This window comes from Cynoglossus semilaevis, chromosome 19 (genome assembly GCF_000523025.1).
Source record: "Cynoglossus semilaevis isolate Cse_v1.0 chromosome 19, Cse_v1.0, whole genome shotgun sequence".
Lineage (NCBI taxonomy): Eukaryota > Metazoa > Chordata > Actinopteri > Pleuronectiformes > Cynoglossidae > Cynoglossus > Cynoglossus semilaevis.
In genome coordinates, this window is record NC_024325.1 from 3,045,249 (window position 1) to 3,062,143 (window position 16,895).

The 16,895-nt window shown below is 39.3% G+C and overlaps 1 long non-coding RNA gene across 2 annotated transcripts in view; it reads right to left on the bottom strand.

Moving 5' to 3' along the window:
- The window catches only part of LOC112488664 (uncharacterized), a 21,205-nt gene extending 11,151 nt beyond the window's left edge, over positions 1–10,054 (bottom strand). For both annotated transcript variants that reach the window (XR_003053000.1, XR_003052999.1), the window contains exons 1-2: positions 9,993–10,054; positions 8,346–8,479 (exon numbers count right to left, since the gene is read on the bottom strand). This is a non-coding gene — a long non-coding RNA (uncharacterized LOC112488664). The remainder of the gene's footprint in view (positions 1–8,345; positions 8,480–9,992) is intronic.
- Positions 10,055–16,895: the final 6,841 nt, after the last annotated feature.

The following is a 16,895-nucleotide window of genomic DNA, read 5'->3' on the forward strand; positions in this document are numbered from 1 at the left end:
CTTGAAATTACAAAGATTTGCAAAAGATTGGTTTTTTTTTTTTTTTTTTTGAAACTTTCAACACGTACATTCAAGGCAGCAGAGAGTCTAATCATGTATTCATGAATGTATTCATTCTGTTTTTGTCTTTCTACCAACCTAGATCATTATTCTGACAAAAAAAAAAAACTGTGATGAAAAGGTCCCCAGGTTGTTGAAGCAGCAGCAGGGAGAGCTTAAGGGCAGATAATAATACCAGTCCTGGGAAGGTGCATTTTTAAATCTATGAACATGCATTTAGAAAAAAAAAAAAAACAAAAAGCTATGTGCTCCGCTTCCTAATTTTAAAATAAAAAAATGTAATAAGTGGATAAATATTTTGCTTTGTGAGCTGTCCATGTACAGACACGTATTTTTAATTTAGGAAGGTTTTATAAACTTCCTGTTAACAAATGCTGTAATTAGGAAAATATAATCTTTATTAAATAAAAAAAAAACACTAAAAGGAAGTAACATAACGGTAAAATATGGCCGATTGGAAAACACATTCCTGTTAATCAGCTGGATATTACAACAGTCAAATGTAAAAAATGAAATTATAAAACGTAAATGTATATCAATTTATCACAGAAGCAAAATACAGTAAACTAATCCTGCATGTTTTTGGACAAACTGAGGAAGTAAGAGTACGTGGAGAAAACCGACGCAAACAGTGGGAAAAATGCAAACTTCATAAAAAAAATAGGCTATCAGTTACAGCAGGGAACTTTCATCCTCTTGCTGTAAGTTAAGAGCAGTAATCACCCTTCTGGTGTGAGGTCCTTCCAGTCTGTGAGAAAAAAAAAACTTCACTTGCATCTGTATAAGAATACCATTTTGGGTCTAAGAGTTAATCAGTTTTTCATAAAATAAAAACATTTGGTGGGATTAAATCATGACAAAATCAAACAGTCCGAAGAGAAATACACTTACAAAAATCACTGTACTGCTCAAAATACACATACGATAAAGGCGGCCGTGTCCAAAACCTAATGCAGTATTTTAGATCTTCATTCACTTGTGTGTAACATGTCTCTTCCTGCAGTTTAATCTCTTTAGCTGTGAACTCCTCACCCCCCTCCCACCCCCCTCTGACATGAATCTGTCCACAGCTATAAGCTCACAGAGTCGTCGATGGCAGGTATCACAGCAGATGAAATTACCCAGACAACCATGAAGAGGCAAATCTTAATGTGATTTACATCAACACCCTGCCACCACTGCCACTGCTATCACTGCACTACCACGGCTGAAGATCAACTTAACATCAACCAGTGTAGGAGCCGCTTTGTCAGAGCTTATTTTTGACAGATTTTTCTTTTTGGTAAAGTGGGCAAGATAAAAAAAAAAAACATCTTTTAAGTTGACCAATTCTCAGAGAAAAGTATTTTTTTCTCTCTATAATGCTGTGCTTTTGTCTGTATCTGCCGTCTCTTCTTTTATTTCTTTTTACACACTGACGATACAAAGTTTAAATTTAAATTTAGATTCCAACATCACAGGAGCCCTAATCCGAGTCGCCTCTGTGTGAGCAGCATGTTTCTGGACAGAGAATAATCCAATCACCGCTGGGAAACCACACGGCGTTTGTTCACCGCTCTGTTGCCGTTTGCTCTCCCGCAGAGATTTTAATCTATCAACTGTTCCTTCGTTTTTTTATTTGTATTTTTCTAATCCTCAACTGTCTTCATCTCCAAAAAAAAAAAAAGTGCCACCTTCATTTTCCACTGCTTTCATTTCCATTCCGGCTTCAACCTTTCCTCATTACATGTCAGCCTTCCTACACGCCTCCCTCTCTTTCTATCCACTAACCCAGTTCTTTCAGCACTTTCAAAGAACCATTATGGAGTTCTACTCCACACTAGCCCCCCCCCGCCTTCTCTTCATCACCTCCATTAAGAACGATTCTGTCTCCCTCATCACTTTCTCCCCATCTTTGCATTCACCTTGGTCCAAAACTCGCCACCGGATACTGTCCTCTGCCTCCTGCGATTTCTTCTCCACTTTTTATGAAAAAAACCCCAGGACATCGAAAGGCGGCCATTTATCACTACAACCACGTGGCCTAAAAGTATTGATGCAGCCATAAATCTGAAAGACGTGGGGACATGATTCACTCTGTTTAGGAAGGGGTCAGGAAACATCCAGCACCTTGTGTTCCATGACGGGATTACAGTTGGTAAAGAAGGTCTGGCAGGAGACCAGGGCTAATTAGGGGGATGTGATTTTTTTTTTTTACTAAAATATAAGCGGAAAATCCGATTACGCTCTGCCGCTCAGCGTTAATGCTAAATATATTTCGGGAAGTGTCACAATGTAAATAGACTGTGCGCTTTTGGTTTGACATGCTCGCTTTGCCTGAAGTTTCATGTATCCTAAAGAACACTGCAACGTGCCAGCAACGAAAAGTGAAACTGCTGTGGTAAAAAAATTAAATTATATTTGCACGTGTGTATATGTGTGCGTGTAGACATACATTCACAATATGAATGTATGTCTACATGCACAACTTTCATTTTTTTAAAAATATGATACTTTTTTTACTGAAATTTACTGAAAAAACTGTATTTTTTCAGTTTTACACGCACAACTAAAAAAATTTAGTTTTAATTATTTAAATATTTATTATATAATATATATATTTAAATATATATTAATAAATATTAATTTAAAATAAAAAAAAAAAATTAGAAAGAATTTTTTTTCATACATTTTATTTTATATGAAAAAAAATTAAAAAACTGAACATGCACAACTGAGGAATATATATGAATTTCATATATATTCCTCAGTTCGAAAAGTACTATTCAAATGAAATAAAGAACCAAAAAAAAAATTGGAGTTGCTTGAAAGCTGTGCCGAAGAAGCTCGGGCTGTGACCTTCCAAAATCTAACCCGGAGTAAATACCAAATGTATTCATAATTGTTGTTGACAGTTGTGTGAACCTGTTCTATAACATGTCACAGCGTCAGAGGATGGAGCCAAATTTTAAAAATTAGTTAAAAAAGAAAAATCAAAACTTGGTTCCATGCCCACAAAGTGTCTTTACTACTTATCACGGCTAATCCTAAGGGCCACAGGCTGGAGTTCAAAGGTCACCATCCTAAGACTGGGCCAAAATCGAGAGGTCGCGTCTCCCAAGAAGAATCTCCAATTAACCTTCACCCTGATCTTCATGTATGCGAGGTGCGCAAGTAAACGGAACGTGAGCGAAGAGTGTACAGATCATCATTCATCAGATGACCCCCCCGTGACCTACACATCCATATCTGCCGATGTGTCCTTGACTGGAACGCCAGAGACTCGGCTCGCTGCGCAGTCGCCGACTGTGACCTTTGACCTCCGCGGGAGAAATGAATCACAGAGTGGTGAAGCAGCACCGACTCGCAGCCCGCTTTGAAAAATGTAAGATAAAACGCTGCTGCTCTGCTGTGACTGCGGCTCACATTCGCCAACACGGGACAGGAAGTACAATTGAGCTGTTTACTTTGTCCTTCAGCTCCATCATGTGAAACCCTTGCGCTTTAACTAACGGCTCTCTCTTTATCTTTTGAGAGCACTCGGCGAACTCCGTCCGCTCGGCGGTATTGTATAGAAATGGAAGCGAAAGGCACGGAAGTTAGTTGGAGGGAAATGCTCCAGCAGCTGCTGCAGACTGGCACTGACAGAGAAAGTTTTTTGGCATAAATGAGTAAAGTTCAGCCAGAGAACACGAGCTGCACTGTCTCCGTTGCTTTCTTATGCCTCTGAATTTTACATCGCAAACAGTCTGTAATCCTCTAAATTCTCCTTCTAACAGTGAAGCAAAAATGAATTTTAAATTGAATTGTTTTTAATTGAAATAAGAGTAGCAATCAACTACATTGAATTACTAAGGTAGAACATGAATGAATGAATTCACAAAATCTACTTGTCCAAGATGTTAAAGATTAAAACGATTGAGAAAATCAGAAAAAGTAAAAAAATGAATTCACAAAATCTACTTGTCCAAATCAAAATACAAAAAAAAACTTTGGTAAAAACCTACTGTAGAGCTAAAACATTTAAATAAAAATGTACATATATTAAGCTACAGATATGTGGTTGTAAGAATTAATGCTGGTGACTTCCAACTACGGTGCCGTGGCACAAAATTATCATTTTTTACACTGCAATTAAGTTGCCTTTGTTTGCCTGACCAACAGTGACAAGCAGACAATTTAATACCTTTCCACCAGATGGCAGCAGCAGATATGTATATAAACTAAAAATAAAACAAACAAAAAAAACAAGACATAGCTTCATGTGTGTTTCTTCAATTCCTGCAGGTATATCCAGAGTGTGTTCAACTAAACAGGCCAGGGTGTCACACTGAGTAAATAAACTGAGAGTAAACTGAAACTAGAAGATCCCTTTTTTCATTATGCTCTACATACTTTTTGTGACAAGTACAGGTCATATGCAGTGGGGGTTTTCTAACGCGATAATGTAAGAACATAATAAACCCCAGTTGTTGCCAGTTAGCTGGTCCATCAGTGTACAGTAAAATGAACAACACCCTGAAAATGTAGACTATAAATCACAGACGATAACCAGCTGTACAACAGTTCCAGTGTCTGAGCTTGTGATTTCACTAGAATATTACCATAAATTACTGTGTTTTGTATTCCTCAGTAGCATTAACAAAGTACTGTAAGTGACTCCCTCATACACAGGCGGGTTTCTAATGAGCATCAGGCTGCTATCATAACATAACACCACATAACAGTCATGATCTGAATAATGGATAGAAAAGTAGAGACCATCACTTAACAGCTTGTCATATCAATTAGGCAGCTGTTTTAATGACTGGATCACAGTCACATCTCCATCTCCATCTCAGCGTATTCACCCGTCCTCACCTCCCTCCCTCACCACCTGCTTCCCTACCATTTTTTTTCCATTTTGAGGAAGATGACAGGAGTGGGAAGGACAGAGAAAATGGAAACGAAAGCCAGCACAAAGGATTGTCCAGGAGAAACGCAAAAGAAAAGACAAAAGGAACAGAGAGGGAAACACAGTAGAAGGACAATGGAAGAAGAGGAAGAAGAAGAAGAAGAAGAAGGGAAATCCATAGAGGTTAGTGAGGAAAGAAATGGGGCAGAGGAGAAAAGGAGAGATCTAGTTGAAGGATTGTTGGAAAGAAGACAAAAAGGGGAAAATAAGAAGGAGGGGAGTGGAGAAAGAAGCAAAAGAAGGGAGAACCAAGGAGAATGATGGAATATAACGGTGTCTCCTGTTACAAGTAGGACCTGAGACGTGATAATTGATACAAAAGATGAACTGATTACATGTGAACTGGGCCGGACCAGTACAATCACAACATATATTACCTAAACATAACAGTAAGTCCATGTTTTTCTTAATTTGTTTTGTGCTAATAAGTACAAGTTTATTAGAAAATCGTCATAGTCAATTAAATATAATTGGACAAATTAAATCACAAACATGAAGTGTTGAAATTTATCTAGCGGGCCGGACTGAACACCCCAGCGGGCTGGTTTAGGCCCGCAGGCCTTATGTTTGACACCCCTGAGCTACATGTATATAAAAACATGCATACACTTACATATGCACACATACACATTCATGACACAAAGCATACACTTACAAATGCACACATACAGATGTACTTGCATAAATGCACACATACACATTCATGACACAAACACACACATTATATACATACACACATATATTGTATAAACATACATATATATTACCCACAGATGTGTAATAAAAAGCCCCCCCACCGCAGTATCTTTGAAGATCCACTGCGTGTTGAGCGCCTGCTGTCGACAGTGCCTACTATAAACCATTAACTAAAAGGGAACACAGCTATAAGAAAAGAAAGGCTACGCTGGGAGACCAAAGAAGCGTCTGAAATGGAACAGCTGTCAGGGTTTTAGACAGACAGCGAGAAGAAGACAGGACAACAACTGTCAACACCTGCCGATATAGTTTTGCCTGAGTGAGGCAGAAACCTCGCTTCTCTCCAGACACGAGGAATACCCACGACAGGACGTAAAGAAAACACCCCAACAGCACGGACACATTCAGACGTGTCCTGAACATATGTACAATATACCCAGGGTGCACGTTCTACCTGTCAGGGGTAAACAACTCTTTTCTTCCCGACATCTGTCGACACGCACAGTTTGATCGCTGCAGCGTTCGGGAAGCTTTTATTTTCACCAAACTTTGCGTTGGCTTCACAGTCAGGACTGACGACTCCAACTCCCTAACACTTCCTGCCTGGCAGAGGCTCTGTAAGGCACGCCATCGTCTTGTATTTCCATACGTACTTGCAACTATTTACAGTAAGTACAGCAGAAAATCTCTCTTTTTTTTTTTTTTTAAAGTGTCCCCTGGGTGCACTCAGAGCTTCTCAAAACTGCAGTTTCCTTTTACAGACCGCAGGCTTGGAATAAAATCACTCCTCCCTGTAAAGTACACACAGTGCCCTGCAGGAGATTTATTGCTTTTTTATATGAAGAAGCTTTTCTTAAATTAATGTATTTAAATGAGATTAAATAAATGACTACACTCTAGTTTTTCCCCCAATTTTAAGCAATGATATTATTATGAACTGAAAAAAAATCCTCCATACAGTGGTATAACTTGGAAGTCATAGTTTGGTGCAGAGGATGTCATAATGCAGAGACTGGTGAAGAGCAGAGCTGGGAGACAGGAGGAAGAGAGGCTTTCACACCCACTCCATATCACAGTGATGTGGAGTAGTAGTTAGTATTTCTGCCGTACACGTGTAAGTCTGTACTCATCACAGTACTCATCGTCACTAGAGTTACACCAGCAGGGGGCGATAATTCGAGCCACACAACCTTTAGCAGTGCTCATTTTCTCCACTAAAGTGTTGTACATGTGAAAGTAAGAGGCATATTAGGAATGGAAAAAATGAAATGACGTAACTTTATGAGAATAAAGTCATAATATTTCTAGAAAAAAAAATCGTAATCTTACAATAAACTCAGAAGATCCCTCATCGTCTAGCTAAAGCTAATTGAGCTAGCGTATCATGAAAGCGGCTCGGTTTTAAAAGTTTTGACTCTAAAAGTTATTTCATTGTGGGTAAGGACACCAAACTTTTTAATTTTTAAGTTGCGTTCCAAGTCCCACCGCGAAATGGGAAAATTCGCCAAGTCCTGGCAAGATAGTTATTATATTATTTACTCATATATTTAGCCTTAACGAACCTCCGCCACACTTTTATCAACAGTCGAACTAAAACAGTGCCCTCCTGTGTCCAACTTGGGGAATTACCCTACATTAATAAATGATCACCAAATACAGTATACAGTATACAGATTTTCCAACAGTACGTACTGTACATGTTTTTTTATGTATTATCTTGTATGTATGTGTTGCAAAAAGTCTTTTCATTTATTTAAATACTGTTTTCTCTTTTAGGCTAGCAAATAATTATTGTTCTTGAAAATAATGAAAAAAAAATGCGATGTACTAAGGGTGCGAAAGGAGAACTGCGATATAGCGAAGGAACACTGTATATATATATATTTTTTAAATCCACTGTTAAAACCTCATCCACTAACTTCTCTACTAGCATCAAACAAAGCCAGTCTTGAATCATCTACCGACTGCTATTCCACACGGAAATTCCACACAAATTGGATTAACAACAATTTTCTTGTTAGCGATCATTAAGACTTCAAAAAAATTATGAAAGGAACCAGCAGAGAACATCCAGACGGAACAGACGTCAACAAATGGACCAGGAATGGTGTTACTAATTACTTCTCATTCTACTTTGAGCTTTTCTTACTGTGTTATTTTGTTCGTCAGACTGTTTTGTTTTGTTTTTTTTTGTGAAATCTGTGTGCTGCGTCTTTCCAGTCTTTTCAGAGATAAACATTCATTGAAATTAAAACACCATCTGTTTATTCAAGCCTCGCATTAGTGTAACCTTGGAGTGTTTATCTGTTTTTTGGAGAATTTGTGGCTTTGTAATGTTTGAGGCAAGGTCAACACTACCTGGGACAAGAATATACTTCTCACAAACACACGTACACACACCGTCACAGAACAGTCACAGCTACAGTCTCTGTCCCAACTTCCTCTCCTGCAGCAGCCCCAGCAGGGTGTGACAGCAGCAGACTGGAACACAGAAACATTCAGTTGCCTGTGTTTCAGAGAGAGAGCGCACGCACACACACGCACACACACACACACAGTTCATCTGCATCACATTCTGTCTCTTTCTTCTATTTTTCCCCTCTCCAACTTCTGCTGCTTCTCATTCTCATGTTCCTCTCCAGTTGTGTCTTTGTACCTGTTTGACAGTCAGTCCAGACCTCTCCCGTTCCCTCTTCCTCTTTTCTTCTCTCGCAGCGTCTCCTCTTGTCCTTGTTCTTCACGTCTCAACCGCTGTCACCCTCTTTCTTCCTTTCTTTCTTTCTTTTTTTCCTGCACGTCAAATTACATTGAAGCGTCAGATCAAAAGAAAGAAACATCAGCCGAGGTATGGTAAGATTTTTCTTCCAATCCTGTCCACGTGTACTTCATTGCTCCACACTATTTATATGACAAAACAGAACAAAATATTATAGAAATATAAAATGTAATTGTGACTCCATTGTGTAATTAGCAAAGCTATGTCAAAAAAAGAAAAAAAAAAGTCTTTAAATACTAATTCTCTATCACTTTATTACTTTTTATTACCATTTAACCGGTAATTTAAATTATAAATCTTATTATAAAGCTGTTCGGTTGGAGACGAAAGCAAAATTGGATTACTTATGTTGAATTTACAAGTCATTTTTAAATAGTTTAGCCTCAAATGAATTTAATTTAAATGTTTTGTTTTAATATTGATATATATTTTTAATTACATTGGTTAAGAAAGACACTATTTGTATTTTTAATTACGTTGGTTAAGAAAGACACTATTTCAGGATTTAAAACAAAGTTTTTTTCTGCAGTTTCTTCTCACAGAATTGTGTTAAGTGTGAACGTGTGTTTCAATAGTTGGTTGGTGGACCTCTGTACATAGCCCCGATAATAAATAAGTGACTACACCAGGTGTCAGACATCACATGACTAATGCACTGCCACAATCCCCCTAATACAGCCAGTTATTCTAACATGTCATTAATTGACTTAAACAATACTTTCATTAGCACATTCTCCATGGCAACCACTCCTGCTCTCCACAAACCCTTGAATCGTAATCTGAACAAACGAAGTGTTGTGTTTTTCTCGCCCCTATAAATGAGCGGGCTTATGAAGCTCCAGCATTGGAATTCCACTCAGAGTCACTCACTTAATGCTGACATCACACCACCAAGAAAACAGCAGGAGAATCTAAACCTGGAGACGGTTATTGCTCCGAGGATAAAACTCCCGCTAACAAGAGGAGCTAGTGCTAACAGCTAGGCGAGGTGTCTTGTCAAGAAGAATGAGCTTTTAATGCTTTCTCATTTCCACTGACCAGCCCCAGCTGCGAGCCTCAGACGTTTCGGCCTGAAATTCTGTTCTTTTCTAACATCACCGACGTCTATTACTTTGAAAATCAAATCGAATTCAACAAAACAGGGACGAATCTAAATCATTTGGTAGACTCTTGGCCTATAGCTGGTGATAGAAACGTCTTTCCAGAATCTTTTGGTTCCTGAAACAGCCTGTTTTCCAAATGTATCGTATGTTAAATCTTTCATTAATTTAGAACAAATATTGAACTAATCACGCGTGTAATGTAGAAAGATGTGAACATTCCCACAATGTTATTTTGTTTGTTTTAGCTAGTTGTTCAGTCACACCAACAAGTGTTTGAGGCCTGGAGATCATTGTTTTGATTGGTCTAATAAAGTTTGTGTTGACATTTCATCTTTTACATTTCACATTTATGGAAAAGGGGGCAAAAACACAAATACGTTTTATTTGGTTTTTAAGACTTTAGGATCTTTATTTTTGCTCTCACCTTTGCTGTAGCTAGCACATGATCACCCTGTGGTTTGGAGGAATGAACTGCCAACCTTTGCCCCGCCCACTAAAGTCCTTTTATGGCAACTTCCTGTGGGAAGGTGCCATGTTTAAAAACAGAGGAAGGGGAGAATTTGGAATTGGGTGGGGGAAAAAAAATGAATACATTTAGATTTTAACTTGACTTCACAAACTTTACCATGAAATAAAAAAAATGTAAAAATGGTATTTTTTAGCTAAACAAAATAAAGGAGGCCAAATGTTAGCTAGCAGTAAAAATATAAAATCAGGTCAAAAGGAGTCAAAAGTTGTTTTTTTTACACACAAAAAGCATAAGTATTTCTTTCCTTGAATATGATATGAGTCCGTTTTTGTTCTGTATATTTGGATTTAATCTGCATCTTTTGTGAATGGTGATTTTTTTTTCCTCTAAATTATTTTCTTGGCAGCGTGACAACATAATTATAACATGCTAGTACGGCAAGAACAGATAAATCCCAGTATGGATTTGAAACCACGGAGATCACCTTCACCCGTAGATGTACTAGCAGGCAATGTTCCCTCTAATTTTTCATGTATCTGGGCATACACACAAGCTCCCTGAGCAAACTGAGGACTACTGTGAGCAACATCAGATATGCGCGCTTTATTTTTAAATAAGTAATTTGGTCCACTCAAAAAAAAGACAATTTTTAATACTGCACATAGTCTCATTCTGCACTATATCATTGATTGAGTTCACAAATTCAAAGGCATAGTTTTTGCTTCGCCAGCTTTCTGGTATACTCACGTACTTTGCCATGTGATCGTGGATTTGTTGAACTGACAGCATTGATGCATTCATTTTGATGGCAAGTAAAATATTGTCAATGAGAACTTTAACTTGTTCAGGGTCCGATTTTGTTTTGTGTGACAACTCGTTCCTTTTCTCTCGGTCTTTTGCGCTCTCCCGCAATAACGTACCAATCCCCTGCCCCATCTTGAGTCTTCGTGTAGTTTCGACAGCCTTTAAATGACTTTTATGCTGAACGTGACGCTTGAGATAATCCAGCTTCCATTCAATCCACATTTTTCCCTCTGAAAACTCACTTGCTACTTTGGCATCGCTGCATGTTTTGCAGAGTAGACCTTTCTCACTTGAAAAAGAAAAAATCTCACTCAATTTCACCGCTTTTTCTTCAATTTGCACATACTCCGACAACCATTCCATCTTAAAAGAACTGCATTTCTTTTTCACTGTGGCTTGGTGAGTGGTTGTGTCGCTGCCTGTTCGTTTCGCCATGATGCAGGGTTTGTATTAGTATCTATTAACCTGCTAGCTAACCTGCACGGCTCATATAGGTAGAACCCAGACGCAAGCACCGTCAATGCCATGATTGGCTTCGTACCGTAAATGAACCGTATTGTATCATTGGCTGGACACCTGTCACCCCCTGCGTGAGAAACAAAAAAACAATATTATTGGGCGAATTAATTAGATTAGATTAAGTCTAATATTGGATTTTAATTAATGCGTTTATGCTTGATGTTATTTATGCGCTAAATAGATTTTCTAGTGCGCGATTGCGCACGCGCGCAGCTTAGAGGGAACATTGCTAGCAGGGCAGCCCGCCTTTACAGATCAAAGCCTAATTACATGCACAATTGTGTGTCCAAATTAAATCTATCTCATTATGCCGCACACATAGAGAGAGAAAAAAAAACAGTGTCGGTGGTCAAGTCTTAGCAGCGCGACGTGAGGTTATTCCCAAGTTTTGTGGAGTTAATTAGTTTGAGTGATTGTCTCATTAGCTTTTCTTTGTGATTCGGGTCTCCAGCTCACTCTTATTAACAAACAATTTGAATTTGAATTTCAACATTGTTTCTTACCGAGTTGCTTTGAGACCCCGAAGTCTCTCGCTTTGCCCAATTCACAAAGCCAGACCCAAACACTCTAATGGGAAAAACACATTCTAATTAGAATATGTTTAGATACAATACACTAAAATTAAAAAAAATTGAGAAAAAATTAAAAAAAAAATTAACTAATGAGGTTTTTTCACCTCATGTGAATTAGGGGGGAAAATCCTAAAAAAAAATTATAAAAAAAATTAACTAATGAGGCTTTTTCACCTCATGTGAATTATGGCTCCTGAGATGGAGTTACACTTGACTTACTTTGTGTTTTTCCCTTCAGTCTTCAACCACTAAGAAAGAAATGTGTCATTTCCCCCGACATTGACGTGGACGTCATATTCATGGGGAACAGCAGACAGCACAAACACGAGAGGAGGGAAGATGGCACACGAGCTGCGGCCCCCGATGCTGGAACACATGGCTGCTCTAATAAGCAATAAAATATTAATAACTGGATACCAGGCGCCTGTCTGGATGCTTTTATGTGCTCCCATTCAGCTGAATGCTGCCTCTAATGTGCCTGTCGCCGTGAATCTGATACCTGACTTCACCTCCCCTCAGATGGCTGTCTTCTCGCATCTCCAAAAACGTCCAACACCTCCTCCAACTGTTGGTTCTGCTTATCAGCAGCTGGTGGTCAATTGAAGCTGGCACTGTACGAGGTGTCGCCAAAACAGATGCGACGTCAAACGTCCCTGGGGGATTTTCTGGCATTCGGTAGAGGGGTTTCTCAAATGCTGGTCTGTGTCATCGAAGTGGTTCACATGGTCGAAACACAGTGGGCCGATAGATTTGATTAAAAAGCGAGTTTGACTATGACATTGCTGTTGGACAGACTCAGACAAGTTCGCTTCCCAAATTCCCAATTTCTCAGGTTGGTCTCGTTCCGATAAGCCAAAATAGTTGAAGACTCTTCTCTGCCATTTGTAAACATCCTGAGGCCTGGTGGTTCAATAACTGGGCTGTAATTGGAGGACTGGTTGGTCGAATCCAAAGCACTGTGGTATGTCGAGCTACCGCTAAAGACAACGCCGCTCCCTGGGTGCAGTTCAATGCTAATGGGAGCTCCTGTTTGATGGTTGGATTAAACCTTTGTTTTGTATGTATTTCAGTAGCAGGACTTTTGTGTCGGTGCTGCGTTCATGTTGACTCACAAAGATCAGCTTCTGTACCAATGACGCTTGAGTTGAGATGAAACACATCATGTGCTGCCAAACTGAGGTGACGAATAAACTGACTCAAAAAGAGAGCAAAACCACAAGTACCGACTTCATACTCTGCTGCCTCCATCTGTGACAGGACATAATCAGTCTTTTACCTTTATTTTCTTACTTATAGTCTCAACTAGACATCAGGCAGCAGTAGAGCAGCTTGTCACAAATCTGACCGCCGCAAATACGTTTGGTGAAAAAAGTCAGAATTTCATATCATTACCGACCTAATGTATAGATTATATGGTAGAATAATGACTCCATTTCATCCTCTTTCTCTTACTCAGGTCCATGTCACGAGGGAACAAATCTCGGCGGAGAGACTCCGAGCTTCCGAGCTTCTGAAAACAAGTGATTTAATTTCTTAGTGAAAAGATCAGAATTCTTGGCTGGGTTCTGCTCCCAAATGGGTCTGCTCCTCAAACCATCCCATTAGTGCCATCTGGAAGGAGATCCTAATTAGATGACGATACACCGCAGGTGCTCCCGCTGTATAAAGACCTAAAGACCTTACGTAACGCCGGGTGTCCACTGTCCTTACACTGTCTTTAAAGGTGACCGCCGCCACCCCGCCACTCATTCCGGGGCATTTATATTCATAATCTCATTCCTGTGGTCCTATCTGAAAGCCCACGCCTGTCAAGGTGAAAACATAAACCAGCAAATTGAGAACCTTGCCCCCAGCTACATATTACTTTTTTTTACTGCAAATGACCAGTGTTCATTTCCTGTTCGTTCGAATCCCCGTTCAGAACTGAGCCCCAGCATGGCTCAGCCTCTGGAACTACGGTTCTGACCAACAAGACCTCTGACTTTGACCAAATCCCCAACCGGACACTAAGCTAAAATGCTTTCATCATTTTCTAGGCCATCTATTGGGGAAACGTGGGTATTGCAGGGAAATGGCAGAAGTATATATATATATAAATTAGAAAAGTTTGGAAAAGTTTGGCGGGCCAGAATAAAAAGCTGAACGGGATGCATCCGGCCCCCAGGCCTTAGTTTGCCCAGGTCTGGCATAGACCATCATTTAAGTTTGAAAAAATGTAAAAGTCATTATTTGTACTACAACATACTAAGAGTCACAGAATTAACATCGTGCTCACCTGTTGATCACGCAACACTGCTGGCAAAATTAAAAGGATGATTCTTATCTCATTCATAACCTTGACAATTGACAACAGCCGTAATTTCACGCACGACCGTGGACGACCGGATGTCGCACCGCTGACTGCTTTGACACAATACTTTTTTTTTCTTCTTTTTTTTTTGCAAAATCTTTAATTTCATTTGTTGAATTTGGACATACTTTGGTTGTGTTATTGTGACGTTGAAGAATGAAGGTTAACGTTGGTATGAATGCAGAACGCTGCTCTCTGCTGGTATAATCAGAGACAGCAGGATTCCCAAGAGAGGTAAATCATGCGGCATCACTAACTCTCAGGATTCTGAGAGGTGACCTACAAAGATGTGCCTTCCTGTGGTTAAATGAGGAGTATTTGGGGTTATTGTTATTGAACAGAGAGGATGTAGTTGACACTTCTCACAGGCAGAGGGTGCTATAAATATATTTGCTAATATATATAAATATATATGTACATGTGACCCCAGAAAATAACTGTCACTAAAATATTTTACACCAATATATTTACACATTGTAGTTTATGTTCAATTTGAGTTTAAAAAAAATGTTTATAGCTTCAGTAGTAGTTCCTACCAGCTGAACTATACCAGAAACATTTACTTTGTTGTTTATTGCTTTTGTTCCTCCTACTACGGCCGCAGCCTGAGACAAATAGTCACCAATTGCGATTGACCCGATCTGAAGTGAACGCGGCCTTAATGAGATTAGTTCCCCTCGTTTGACAAGACATTGTCTCCACGGTGAGGGAAACCTTAAAGCTCTGCACGGCTCCTCGGATGTTCTCATTTATTCTGAGTGATCAGACTCTGTTCACAGAGGAATAATCTATATCCTGGGTTACAGGAGGTCAACTTTACACTTTTTTGTTTTCTGCAGCTGCACAGAGCTTGATTTCAGAACAATCACTTTGTATCCACAAAATAAGATAAGATAAAAAAAAGTAGAGTAAAAAAGTGAGGATTTTTATTAAAGCTATTTTTATAATGTATTTGGGGGTGTACAGCACCACAATGTGTGAAGAACTCAACTCATTTGGTGAGAAATCCCTGCCACAGTACACTACATTTAACTGAGTTAAACTAGAGCAGGGTTGTCAAACATACGGCCCGGGGACCAGAATCGGCCCGCTCGGCAGTTCAGTTCAGTTGATGAATTTTGAAAATAAAAAAATACTATTCATGTTCAGGATGTTTTTTGAAAAATTATATTTCATTAAATGTGAATGAATAATCATACATATCTAATATACTTGTATGTGTTTGCATGAAACAAAGGGGGAAAACATGGACTTGTTACTATAGTTAATTATTATTATGATTACACTGGTGATGATTGTACTGGTGCAGCCAACTTGACAGCTAATAAGGTTTCATGTGGCCCGTGAACCAAAATGAGTAAGAACTAGAGTAAAGGCGTAAATGTTGATAATGTTTGTTAACATCAGGCTTTCAGTTTTAGTTTTAGATTTTAACAGACAGACAACAACAAAAAAGCAAAGACACTCTGGGCCAGGCTATCGCTTTACCGATGCAAATGGCAACCAGCACTTTGGGTGATTATAGATTTATCCCTCTTTGCTTCCTCTTCACCTCTTAACACTCCACCAACTCTCACTAAATGCTCCCCCTTTGGGGATGTAACGTTGACGAAGCGTCTCCGTGAACCAGAGGCTTTTAACTGATATCTGTGAATATCAGGTCAGTGAAAGTCACTGGAGCATTTCCAATGATCCCCCTCCCCACCCCCCCACTCCCTCATTATGTTTATGTCAATGTGTTTGTTTATTATGTTTATGTGTTTTATGTGGACTCCTCTAAACTACAGGGACCGGCGAGAGATTAAATCCTGTTTTCAGCTGACACGTGGCAAAAAAGCAAAATCGATTAGAGAAATAAAAGCGGCTGCCAGGAACCATAAACAACGGGCAAAACTGCCACTGAACACAACATTAAGGGCAGCGGGTAGACTAAAATAAATATTTCGCATTACATCGATGGACCAAATAACTGTAAGTGTAAGTGTGTGTTCAAGTGTGTAAGTAACAAGCCACCGTGGATAAAGCGGAGGTATACAACATTACGGACACTGAGACAGACCTACACGGTGAGCTAAATACACCGTTACTTTAGTATTGTTATTGTAGCAAATATGGTCTAGAAAAAAAAGGAAGTATTTTGGCTGATCCCCCCAGGGATCACCATAACAATCATCTGCCGTCATCTCACTCTGACCTCCCACTGTATAACTCCTCCTCTTGTCCTTTTTCACTTTACTCCCCAGGGTCTTCCTTCATGACTTGCAGCTCCATCTCCGACGTTCTTTTCACACTTCACTCACTATCTTTGCTCGCAGGTCCTAAAAATCTCAGGCTCGCCTTGCTCAAATGTTATATCCAAACTGCTTCAACCAAAATTATTCCACTGTCTGCTCTATTTCAGTCCTAGTCAGCCTTAAGTCAACGTTTCTCGGGGGATTTAAACCCACTCACCTTTATTACATTTTCATCTGCTTTACACTAAAATACACATGGATTTTTCTTGCTTCTGTTGACTTTTATTACAGGTCTCTCCACGGAAGAAGACCAGACTGAACCGAGACTACAATTTTGTCTGAAAACGTTGTTGTCTACAGTGACTTCTTCAGGACGTTG